This window comes from Ursus arctos, unplaced genomic scaffold (assembly GCF_023065955.2).
Source record: "Ursus arctos isolate Adak ecotype North America unplaced genomic scaffold, UrsArc2.0 scaffold_2, whole genome shotgun sequence".
NCBI classification, from domain to species: Eukaryota; Metazoa; Chordata; class Mammalia; order Carnivora; family Ursidae; genus Ursus; species Ursus arctos.
In genome coordinates this window covers 73,701,487-73,713,071 of record NW_026622874.1, presented here as the reverse complement: position 1 = coordinate 73,713,071, position 11,585 = coordinate 73,701,487, and positions in this window count along the sequence as shown.

The following is an 11,585-nucleotide window of genomic DNA, read 5'->3' as shown; positions in this document are numbered from 1 at the left end:
TAAATTGTTGGCGTTCCTGCTGCAGACCGTGTTCACAGTGTGGGCCACCACCCAGCCGAGTACCTGATCCTGTCGATGTTTGGGGAACAAATACGCGAACGGAATTAAAGGTGCGAGCTTACATTCTTACCTCCGAATAGGAGCCTGGGCTCTGCCGCTTCCTAGCTGCGTGACCGCGAGTAGTCAACTCTGAATGTCGGCCGGTCATAATCGTGGCTACTTCGCGGGTTGCAGAGATTAAAAGGGATGTTGCGTGTTAAAGGGCCAGGCACCCAGTGAGCACTCAGTGAATATTAGCCATCCTCCTCTTCATCATCATCCTTTTTAATATCATGATCATTTAAATGAAAATTATAATCGGACTGTCCTTACTGTTGCAGCTCTGTAGGTAGAGGAACGTAAAGGTTTCCTGGTTCATCCCCTCAAAAGAATATTCTGCAGCCATTAAAAATGATGCTGGTAAAGACATTTTAATAGCAGGGGAAAGTGCTCATGTTATGATAAGTTTACAAAAAGCAGACTGCAGGATGTCATGTGGCTTGTGATTGCGCTGATGGTAAAACAGAACAGGGTGGAGAGATGGTGAAACATTTTTAGTGATTTTTTTTTTTCCTGTATGGTGGAATTACTATTTCCTTCAGTGTTGTTTCTGTAGGTTTTAAGTTTTTACATAAGTATGTTTTGTTTATTATGGAAATTTCCCAACATACCCAAAAATAGAGAGGCTGGTATTACGGAGGTATATTATGAACGTAAACCCATCCCGTATATTTATGATTGTTAACATTTTGCCACGTTTGCTTCATCTTTTTCTTTCTCTTGGGTGACAATTCTTTAAAAACATTTTTTTTAAATTTATTTGAGAGAGAGCATGCATGGGGGAGAGAACACAAGCAGAGGGAGGGAGAGGAAGAAGCAGACACCCCACTGAGCAAGAAGCCCAATGCAGGGCTCGATCCCAGGACGCTGGGATCATGACCTGAGCTGAAGGCAGATGCTTAATGAACTGAGCCACCCAGGTGCCTCTTGGGTGAAATATTTTCAAGTTACTGATATCATAATACTTTCTTCCTAAGTATTTTAGTATGTATCTCTAAAAAAATAAGAATAGTTTCCTACCTAACCATCGTACCATGATCACATGTGACAAAATGAGGAATAATTCCTTAATGTTATCTGATACAGAGTCTGTATTCAAATTTCCCCATTTATACTTCAATTTTTTTTATTTTTTACAGTAGGTTTGTTTGAACCAGGATCCATTAAGGACCATAGTTCCATTTGGTTGTCACACCCCATAACCCTCTTTATTTTTTTATTTTTATTTTTTGAAGATTTTATCTATTCACTTGACAGAGATAGAGACAGGCAGCGAGAGAGGGAACACAAGCAGGGGGAGTGGGAGAGGAAGAAGCAGGCTCCTAGCAGAGGAGCCTGATGTGGGACTCGATCCCAGAACGCTGGAATCATGCCCTGAGCCGAAGGCAGACGCTTAACGACTGTGCCACCCAGGCGCACCCCTTAACCCTCTTTAAATCAAACACAGCAGGGGCGCCTGGGTGGCTCAGTTGGTTAAGTGGCAGGCTCTGGGTTTTGGCTCAGGTCATGATCTCAGGGTCCTGGGATCAAGCCCTGCAGTGGGCACCACACTCAGCACGGAGTCGGCTTGAGACTCTCTCTCTCTCCCTCTGCCCCTCCTCTCCACCCTCTCTCTCTCAAATAAATAAACCTTAAAAAAAAAGAATCAAACACAACACAGCCCTGCCTTTTCATCCATGTCCTTGACCGTTGGACAGACCAAGCCAGCTATTCCCGTGAATGTCTCACCTTCTGCGCTAGCCTTTCCTTTCTGGATGCATTGCTTTTATAGTATGACAACAATGGGGTACAGAAAAATACCCCCCCCCCCCCCCGTAGTTCCCAGCCATTCTTCCAACTGAGTAAGCAACAATAGCAACCAGGCATGCCACGTACTGGCAAGTTCTAAGCACTTTATTTGTGCTATCTTACTTAATTCACATAATAAAGCCAAGGCATAAATACTCTTTTAAAAAAAATCAATCATTATAGAAATGATGGAGGCACAGAAGTGAAATAACTTGGCAGGGCCGGATAGCTGGGCAGACCAGCTCTCAAGCCAGCATGCCTAACTGCCACGCGGCGTTAAAAGAGCTGGCGGAGACACTGCAAGCTAAGGAGGAAGGTAGGGAAGCCCACTCTGCCTTCCCTTGGGGATGCTCAGTGCCATGTCCCAGGGGTGGACCCTGCCATGAAGCCCAGGGAGGAATCTGGAGGGAGGGATGGAGTGGTGTCTGCATTGATGAAGTATCTTCTTCAGCCAGAACTTGGAGTTGTTCCGGACGTCTCCAGGGTTTCCTTCTGCTTCCTTTCCTTTTCTTCCATTCTTAGCAGGTGGGAAGGGCCTTAAGAAACTTGTGCTTTTCCTTGTCTGGGCTTGAGAGTTCCCGAGTCTGCTATTTATAGTCAAGGAGACATCAGACCCAGAAAGCAGCCCCCGAGAGAGCCTCCGTAGTTGCCAGAGGAAGGGACACATGGGACTCACCAACTATTCCATTCTTGGGACTGCATTCGTGCTCATTCTGGAACAATCAGGCAAAGGACACAGTGCCTTTGGGAAAGGACACGGGAGAGTTCAGGCACTGGGTTCTTACCTAGATTTGCCTTTGCCACAGACAGGCTGTGTGTCTTTGGCCATGGGGCCCGGCTTCCCTGAGCCCCAGTGTCCTTCCGCATTATGTTAGATTTAATGCTGTCCATTCTGTTTCTGCTGTGAGCTTGTCATAAAGAATATATGGGACTACAAGTGGGAGCGCTTTGAAAAGTAACGATGGAGGTAGAGGAGCCCCCTTCTAGGGTGCACTGTAGGAGCTGCAAATTCAGATGTGCCCTGGCTGGGGAGGTGGCGGTATATGGTTTCCTGGAGAGCTGCCGTGCTCTCACATGACCCTACCTCAGTAACATGCTGATGGGTCAGGATGTCAGCGATCGAGCCAGGCTGGGCCAAGGAATCACTGCCTGGGGCTGTTTGGGCTTGGGGAGGGAGGGCGGTCAGTCATTCTTTCCTCTGGGTTTGGGTTTCACTGGATACAGGGGGCACTGATGTGCTGTCTGACTGTGGAGCGAGGCAGCAGTGCGGTGAGGGAGGGCAAGTGCAGCGAGCGAGCAAGAGGGAGAGAGACACATGGGAGCCGGGTTCCAGCTGTTCTTGAGATCAGACTGCATCCCCGGGGTTGGACTGTTCAACCCATTTTTGGCTTCTCTGAGCCAACCATTTCTCCTTCTCGCCCATCCCCTTCTCTTATTTTGGCTTCAGTGGTTTTGACGTTATGTTTGCCATTTAAAAGGGTATCTGAGATATTAGGCAATAGGACCCTCTCGGCAGTCTGACAAAGGAGAAAGCTAGAGTGTACCCAGAGCTTAGAGATCGCCTCCTGGTCCTTCCACCTCATTTTGCAAATACCGTCCAGCACTGTTGACCACCTTGCATCAGTATGTGAGCAAGGAAGCAGCAAAAACAACACAAGACTCCAGGTCTTCTGACTTCCATCCCGGGGCTGCCTCTGCCTACTTTTTATCTGGATAGCATGTAATAATAAAACATGTTAAAAAAAATAGTAACTCTTACTATCTACTGAGTATGTACCAAGTTCCTTCCTGCACTAGATGACTCTCCCACATTCTCTTTACAGCGACCCAATGAGGAAAGTGTTATTTTCCTCATTTTGCGTGGTGGAAAACTGAGGTTCATAAAGGTTAAGCAGCTTGCCTGAAGTCACACAGCTAGTGAGTCCCAGAGCCAAGATGTGAACACAAGTCCTCGTGTTTTTTTTTTTGTTTGTTTGTTTTGTTTTTTTTTTAAAGATTTTATTTATTTATTTGACATAGAGACAGCCAGAGAGAAAGGGAACACAAGCAGGGGGAGTGGGAGAGGAAGAAGCAGGCTCCTAGCGGAGAAGCCTGATGCGGGGCTCGATCCCAGAACGCCGGGATCACGCCCTGAGCCGAAGGCAGATGCTTAACGACTGCGCTACCCAGGTGCCCCCAAGTCCTCGTGTTTAATCATGGCGCTCTGTCTGGTCTTCGGCTTCCTGCTCGACCGAGAGTGGTAGTGCCCACACAGTCCTTGGAGCCAGTGTCTTGCTGAGTCTGGGAGTGAGATTGAGCAGTCCCGAGAGATCTGTCATTTCCAGCATCTTGTGGCTACTGGCATGGGAGTATTGTTCTTGGACTTGTGTTATTTACCCAAGAATTTGCAAGGCTGCTTCTTGCTTAGGTAACAAATACCTCTGCAAATATGGATGGAAAATTGGCTTTGCTTATTCAGAAGTGGGGAGAGCTGCAGGCATTCTTGGGAAAGCCATTGGTGCAAACATATGGGTACAAAAGAGGCCCAGGTTTTGCTCATCAACCCCATGCTAGGGAAAGGGGTTCTTGGAATTTCTCTGTGAACATGGCTTTGGTGTTTATAAACCCTGTGGTGGATTCACTGAGGTGCCTCCCAGGTTCCCAGAGGTTGGCCAAGGGCAGTCTGTCCTGAAGTACGAACTGGTTACCTGTGACAGAACCATCTGGGAGGCTTGTTAAAATGCAGTGTAACACACTGCCCCAAATCTTAGTGGCTTAAAACAACAACAGTTAATTTGCTGATGAATCTGCAGCTCAGACAGGGTCCAGCAGTAACAGCTTATCTTCACTGGGGCAGCTCAGCTGGGGCCTGCAGGATCCACTTTCAAAGTGACTTATGTGGCTGGCAGGTCGGTGTGCTTGGTGGTGGGAGATCCTGCCAGGGCTGTAGGCTGTGGGCTGTGGGCCTTGGTTCCTCTCTATGGAAGGCTCTCCATTGGATGCTACGGCTTCCTCACAGCATGGCAGATACATATTCCAAGAACGAACAAGAACAAGGTAGAATTACATTGCTTTTTGGGCAGTCTAGCCTCAGAAGTCACGTAGTGACACCTCTCCTGTGCTGTATGGACCTGAGGAAGTAGACAAAGGCTTCATAAACTGAAGCTCTTGATGGGGAAGCAGCATTAGCAAGGGCCTCTGGGGAGGGAAGCTAGGTGCCTGGGGCAGAGAAGAGTGGGAGCGGAGAAAGGGACAGTGAAGAGAGAGACAAGTAAGAGAGGAAAACTCTATCTCACTGTAGGGCTTGATTTATGTTTGAAGTGCACATTTATTACGTTTTGTTTAAGAAATGAATAAAAGGCCAAGACGGCAGGGAGTGATGGGTGGACGTGTTGGTGTGTGAGCATGTGTGTCTGCGTGTGCTCATGGTCTCAGGGCAGGCATGGGTGAGGCGCTTAAAGCAACAGCCCTGATGGAAGCAAAGGGGAGTGTGTCTCTGTGGCCAAGACGGGGCCTTGAGCTCCAGCATGCCCGCGTCCCCGAGCTTCCCAGAAGAATCTTATTCTGCCTGACCCAGCCCATCTCTTCCGATGGAGAGAGATCCAACTGTCTGCCAGGGGCTGGAGACAGCGAAACACGCCCAGAGGCAGGAAGCATAAAACCCTTCACCTTTTCACTAAGAGCAAAACAAAACAAAACTTCAAACAAACAAACAAATGAAAACCCCAAACCCCACAAATACCGCACTCAACAAAGAAAGCTATGATGTATAATAATAATCCATCCCATTTATTAAGGACCCAGTATGTGCCACATGCTTTACCTCATTTCATTCCCACTGCAACTGTGATTTTGCAGACAAGGAAACTGAGGCCCCGGAAGGCAGGACGGCTTGCCTATGCTTGCACAACCAGAGGGGAGGCACAGAAGTGTGGTTGCAGCCAGGTCTGTTGGCGCCTGCCTCTGGTTGTTGGGACTTCAGTCTTTCCTCCTCTCCCTGTAGCCTGGATCCTTGGGTGGCTTTGCCTAATGAAAAGAAATGTTCTTTATGCAATTTGGACCCGACCACTGGGCTTGGCGACAATTTTTTTTGTGACTTCAGTAAAAATGGAGTTCTTTTTTAGGAACAGTGACTTTCAGAGGGCAGAGCTGGGAACTTCAGCAGGGGGAGAGGAGCAGCAAGTGGCAGAATGAGCACCAAATAGGGGGGCAGGAGGCACTGATTCTAGTCCTAACTGGCTGTGTGACATTGGGCAATAATATTAATGCTCATTAATAATAGAAACAGCCTCTACTTGTCCATCTCTCTGTACCACGTGCTGTGCTAAAGAATTCATGTGTATCACTTGATCTCATCCCAGCAGTCCTTTCAGGGAGGGAGGTACAGATATCCTCCCCATTTTGTGGATCAGGAAACTGAGGTCTCAGGCATGGAACAACTTGCCGGCACCCACACAAATAGGAAGAGACACATCCAAGATTTGGGCCTGGGCGGAGAAGTTGCAGAGTCTATGCTTTTATCATTGGGCCTCAGTATTGATACAAATATGAATGTAACACAGACACAGACGTTGGCTACCATGTACTGAACATCTTCTGCGTGGCAGACAGTCTTCCATGTGCTGTATGCAATACAGCGCCTAACCCCCGCCTCGAATTTGAGGTCACTATCATGGTCATCTCCATTTCCAGTTGAAGGGATTGACTTCTCATTTGTCTAAGGAGAGGGTCATCGCCTTCCACTGCCTGGCTGTGTTCTAAGAGCTGCCGCTTTCAGCAAAAGGGTAACGGTAGGCATGGACTCAGGTCACGTGGAACGGGGGCTGGCTTCTGACCACGTCCCTCCCTCTCCCTCTCAGGGAGAAGCTGGGGTGCCGGAGGAGTTGGGGAGGTGGCTGAACGAGTGCCTCACCTGTACCTTCTCCAGAGGCTGGAGGCACTGGCAGCTCCCTGGGGCTCACCACGCCTGTCTTCCATCAGTCCCGGCTGGGCAGCCTGCCTCCTTGGCACAGTGGGCTATAGCCCGAGGCTCCTGGGCCCTGCGTGGCTCGGTGAACTGTGTAAGGAAGGGAGACTCTGCCAACGTGTCACTGGCCAGCTCCCCTGTGGGGCACCATCTGGGATGCACTGAGCTGGGGAACCAGGGCCGGCCAATGGCGTCCTCCCTCGCCCTGCGTGCTTCACCTCCCTGAGCACACACGGGGAGTGTTCAGCTGAGGGAAGTATTTGTCAGGGGACAGATCATCCTAGGAGAACCTCTTCCTTAGGCCCCAAAGGGTCCTATCAGGCAATAATGAGCATACAAATAATTGACATTTGTTAAACCCTGACAAAGGCTGGCTACTATGCTAAGTGCTGTTATGTGCATTGTCCCACTGAATTTACTCTTTACACACTCCCATATTTAAGTACTATTATTATCCCCATTTTATAGATGAGGAAACTGAGGCACAGAGAGGCCTAGGGACCTACCCACGGTCATGCGGCTTATAAGTTTAAGAGCCAGGGTTCACATTCTGTTTCTTAATGCCCGGCTGACTTGCAAGTCCTGGATTCTGATCTTTGCTCAGTCAATTCCTGATGAACAATTCCACGTGGTCCCCCTGCTCCTTACAGTTCTGCAGTCTCTTCTGTACAGTGCCAGGGTCAGACCACGTATTCAAAATGCATTCATCAGAATCCTAGCATTCTTTCGGGAGCTATGTGTGGGTGGGGGTGGAGTTGGGGAAGGGGCAAGGAACCCCCCAGCCTCCTACCCTCTTTCAACCTGGGACCAAAGCCCCACTTTTTTTTTTTTTTTTTTGAGTTTTATACTTCTTTTTTTTTTTTTTTTAAATGATTTTTTATTATATTATGTTAGTCACCATACAGTACATCCCCGGTTTCCGATGTAAGGCTCGATGATTCATTAGTTGTGTATAACACCCAGTGCACCATGCAATACGTGCCCTCCTTACTACCCATCACCGGTCTATCCCATTCCCCCACCCCCCTCCCCTCTGAAGTCCTCAGTTTGTTTCTCATAGTCCATAGTCTCTCATGTTTCATTCCCCCTTCTGATTACCCCCCCTTTCTTTATCCCTTTCTTCCCCTACCGATCATCCTAGTTCTTATGTTCCATAGATGAGAGAAATCATATGATAGTTGTCTTTCTCTGCTTGACTTATTTCACTTAGCATTATCTCCTCCAGTGCTGTCCATGTTGTAGCAAATGTTGAGAACTCGTTCTTTCTGATAGCTGAGTAATATTCCATTGTATATATGGACCACAACTTCTTAATCCAGTCATCTGTTGAAGGGCATCTCGGCTCCTTCCACGATTTAGCTATTGTGGACATTGCTGCTATGAACATTGGGGTGCATATGGCCCTTCTCTTCACTACGTCTGTATCTTTGGGGTAAATACCCAGTAGTGCAATGGCTGGATCATAGGGTAGCTCAATTTTTAACTTTTTAAGGGACCTCCACACTGTTTTCCAGAGTGGCTGTACCAACTTGCATTCCCACCAACAATGTAGGAGGGATCCCCTTTCTCCACATCCTCTCCAACAATTGTTGTTTCTTGCCTTGTCTATTTTTGCCATTCTAACTGGCATAAGGTGGTATCTCAGTGTGGTTTTGATTTGAATTTCCTTGATGGCTAATGATTTTGAACATTTTTTCATGTGTCTGTTAGCCATTTGTATGTCTTCATTGGAAAAGTGTCTGTTCATATCTTCTGCCCATTTTTTGATTTGTTTATTTGTTTCTCGTGTATTGAGTTTGAGAAGTTCTTTGTAGATCTTGGATAAAAGCCCCACTTTTCACTGCTTTCTGTGTGAGGGTTATGTGTGAAGGATGGCATTCAGACGGGGTTCTGCTACTTAGGATATAAGTTTGAGCATTAGCAATTGCCGACCTGACGTTCTTGTACCCTAGAAGAGGAGGAAAATAAGCCTCAGCAAGGGTAAGGAACCCATCTAAAGAGGTCCAGCAAATTGGTGACTTCCACAGATAACGTAGCGGTTCAAAGTGCTGCTTCTGGAGCCTGACACAAATGGGTTCAAGCCCTAGCTCTGCCCGGTACCACTTGGTGTTCTTGGTCAGGGCTCTTGACTACTGCACTATTTTACTACCATTAAGTGCTCCAAGTGGGAGAGCGATGCCCCACGTTTCTTCTCTGGTGAAAGGACTCAGTAACTGGGTCATCTTGCCTTCCCCTCCTCACCCCTAGCCCCAACTCCCAGCTCTAATGCCTTTGGACCTGCCCAGTTAGATGCAGATACCAGGGGGACCCGAGGACTGTGCCCACTTCAGGGAATAATTGTGGTGACTTCCCATCTGGCAGTCTCTACTGGAATTCATGCCCCACAGAGTCTGTGTTCATGGGTAGGGAAAGGGCCCTCCCGGTGACAAGAAGACACAATAAGAGACTGTGTGTGACCCGTAGTAACTGGGTGACCTTCAGCACCTTGCTTCATGTCTCCAGGCTTCAGTGTCCTCACCTTTAAAGAGCCGTATTGAAGGTTTGATGGTCCCCATGGGCCTCTGAAGCTTCAAGATGGCATGCTTCAATGATCCTAGGCACCAGGAAATATGACCTCTCTCCTTGGCATCCAGACATTTCTCTGAGAAGTCTTCTCCCTGCACACAGACTCATGAATCAAGCAGAATCATAATTGACTGAGTCTCCCTCTTCATCTGTGGGGTGAGTGATGAGACTTTTTGAGTATACCTGGCCTTGGGAAATCGGCCTCAAATGCTCTGGCTGCAGGGCTTTCAAAGCACTGTCCTGAGGGTCAGCTTCTAACACAGATGGAGCCACATTTTCTAGTGAGCAGGGGGACTGGTTGTTTAGACATGACACACACACATGTTTGGCTTTCTTCTCTCTGAAGCCTAAGTTGTTAAAAGGCTCTCAGGCTCATTGCACAGCAGAGGCCTGACCATCTCTCTCTCTCCGTCCCTTCTCTTCTGTCCCACTCACTTTGGTGCCTTCACTTGATCCAAGCCCTTAGGGTTGGTCAGGCAGTGTGATCCTCGCTCCACTCACATCTCCCCAGCCTTGTAGAAGTCCACGTGCACCCCAGTGGCTTCCTGCATGTGTGTGCACAGGGGATACTGGAAGGGTGGGGAGTTAAGAGCTTCATCCAATGATGGATGAGAGGGTGAATTAATCCTGCCCTCCATCCCCCATTCCTTGCCACCAAGTAGGACAATCCTGAGGTGTATTCTATATAGTCTCAGCTGGTCTTCAGCGGGATTGGGGCTAAGTTGACCCTATTGGCCCCTCTCCTATTAACATGCCTGTTATTGGCTTCCTCCTTTCCCACTCCCTCTTGTGCTTTCTAGATCACCTCCCAGATAAACTAAGGTTCTCAAATCCTGATCTTGGGGTCTGCTTGTGATATGGTGATTAATAATAAGAAATACATATTTAGTCTATGTTCCTGTTTCTGGCATGGAACTCCTAAAACCCTTGGGATTTCCTCAGAGATAAGAGCACAAAGGTGTCCTTTGTTATGCTAATAAGGTGTGGGTTTTGGCCTGCACCTTAAGGATGGGGGCTTGTTGTCTGCCCAGTGGAACCAACCACATGATTAGTAGGTTGGAATTTTCAGTCCCATCCCTGGATCTCCAGGCAGGGGAGATGGCGTGGAGATGTGAACTCAATTGCCAAAGGCCAATGATTTAATCATGCCTGTGTAATGAAGCCTCCATAAAAACCCAAAGGACAGGGTTTGGAGAGCTTGGGGGTTGGTGAACATGTGGGATGCTGAGAGAGTGGTGCACCCGGGGAGGGGGTGGAAGTTTTGCATCCTTTCCCTGTACCTTGCTGCATATGCTAATCTATATTCTATATTCTATGTATCTACATATCTCTAACACACACACACACACACACACACGCACACACACACACACACACACACACACATAATCTCTTCATCTGGTTGTCTATTTGTATCCTTTAATATCCATTGCAATAAACCAGTAATCTAGTCAGTAAGCTGGTTTCCTAACTTCTGTGAGCAGTTAGCAAATTAATCAAACCCAGGGAGAAGGTTGTGGGAACCTCTGATTTATAGCCAGTCAGAAGCACAGGAAACAGATGCCTTGGAAGTTGGCATCTGAAGTGAAGGGTAGTCTTGTGGGACTGAGCCCTTAAACTGTGGAGTCTGATGGTATCTCCATGTAGGGTCAGATTTGAGTTGAATTGTAGGACTCCCAGCTGGTGTCAAAGAATTGCTTGGTGGTGTGGGGACCCCTCCCCTACTTTGGAATTGGGTGCGGACCCCTTACTCCTCTTGGAAGGATTCACACTAAAACATACCCTTACACAATATTCACTACAGTGCTGGGGGAGGCAGAGTGATTTTACTCCCATTTTACTGATGAAGGAACTGAGGCCTGGAAGGGTTAATGACGTTTCTCAAAGCAGTAGAACGTAGTTATTCTTTTCACAATGGTATGTTTTGGTGTCTCCCAGGCTCCTGTCTGATATAAGGGAGGGCACTGGTTTGCATTGGGTGAAGACCAAGAAGGTACAAAATCTTTTGCTGCTGTCTTAATTTTAGTTCTCAAGACTAGCAGTGGATTTGTTTAGAAAAAACCTTAAGCTCTGGGGCGCCTGGGTGGCACAGCGGTTAAGCGTCTGCCTTCGGCTCAGGGCGTGATCCCGGCGTTATAGTATCGAGCCCCACATCAGTCTTCTCCACTAGGAGCCTGCTTCTTCCTCT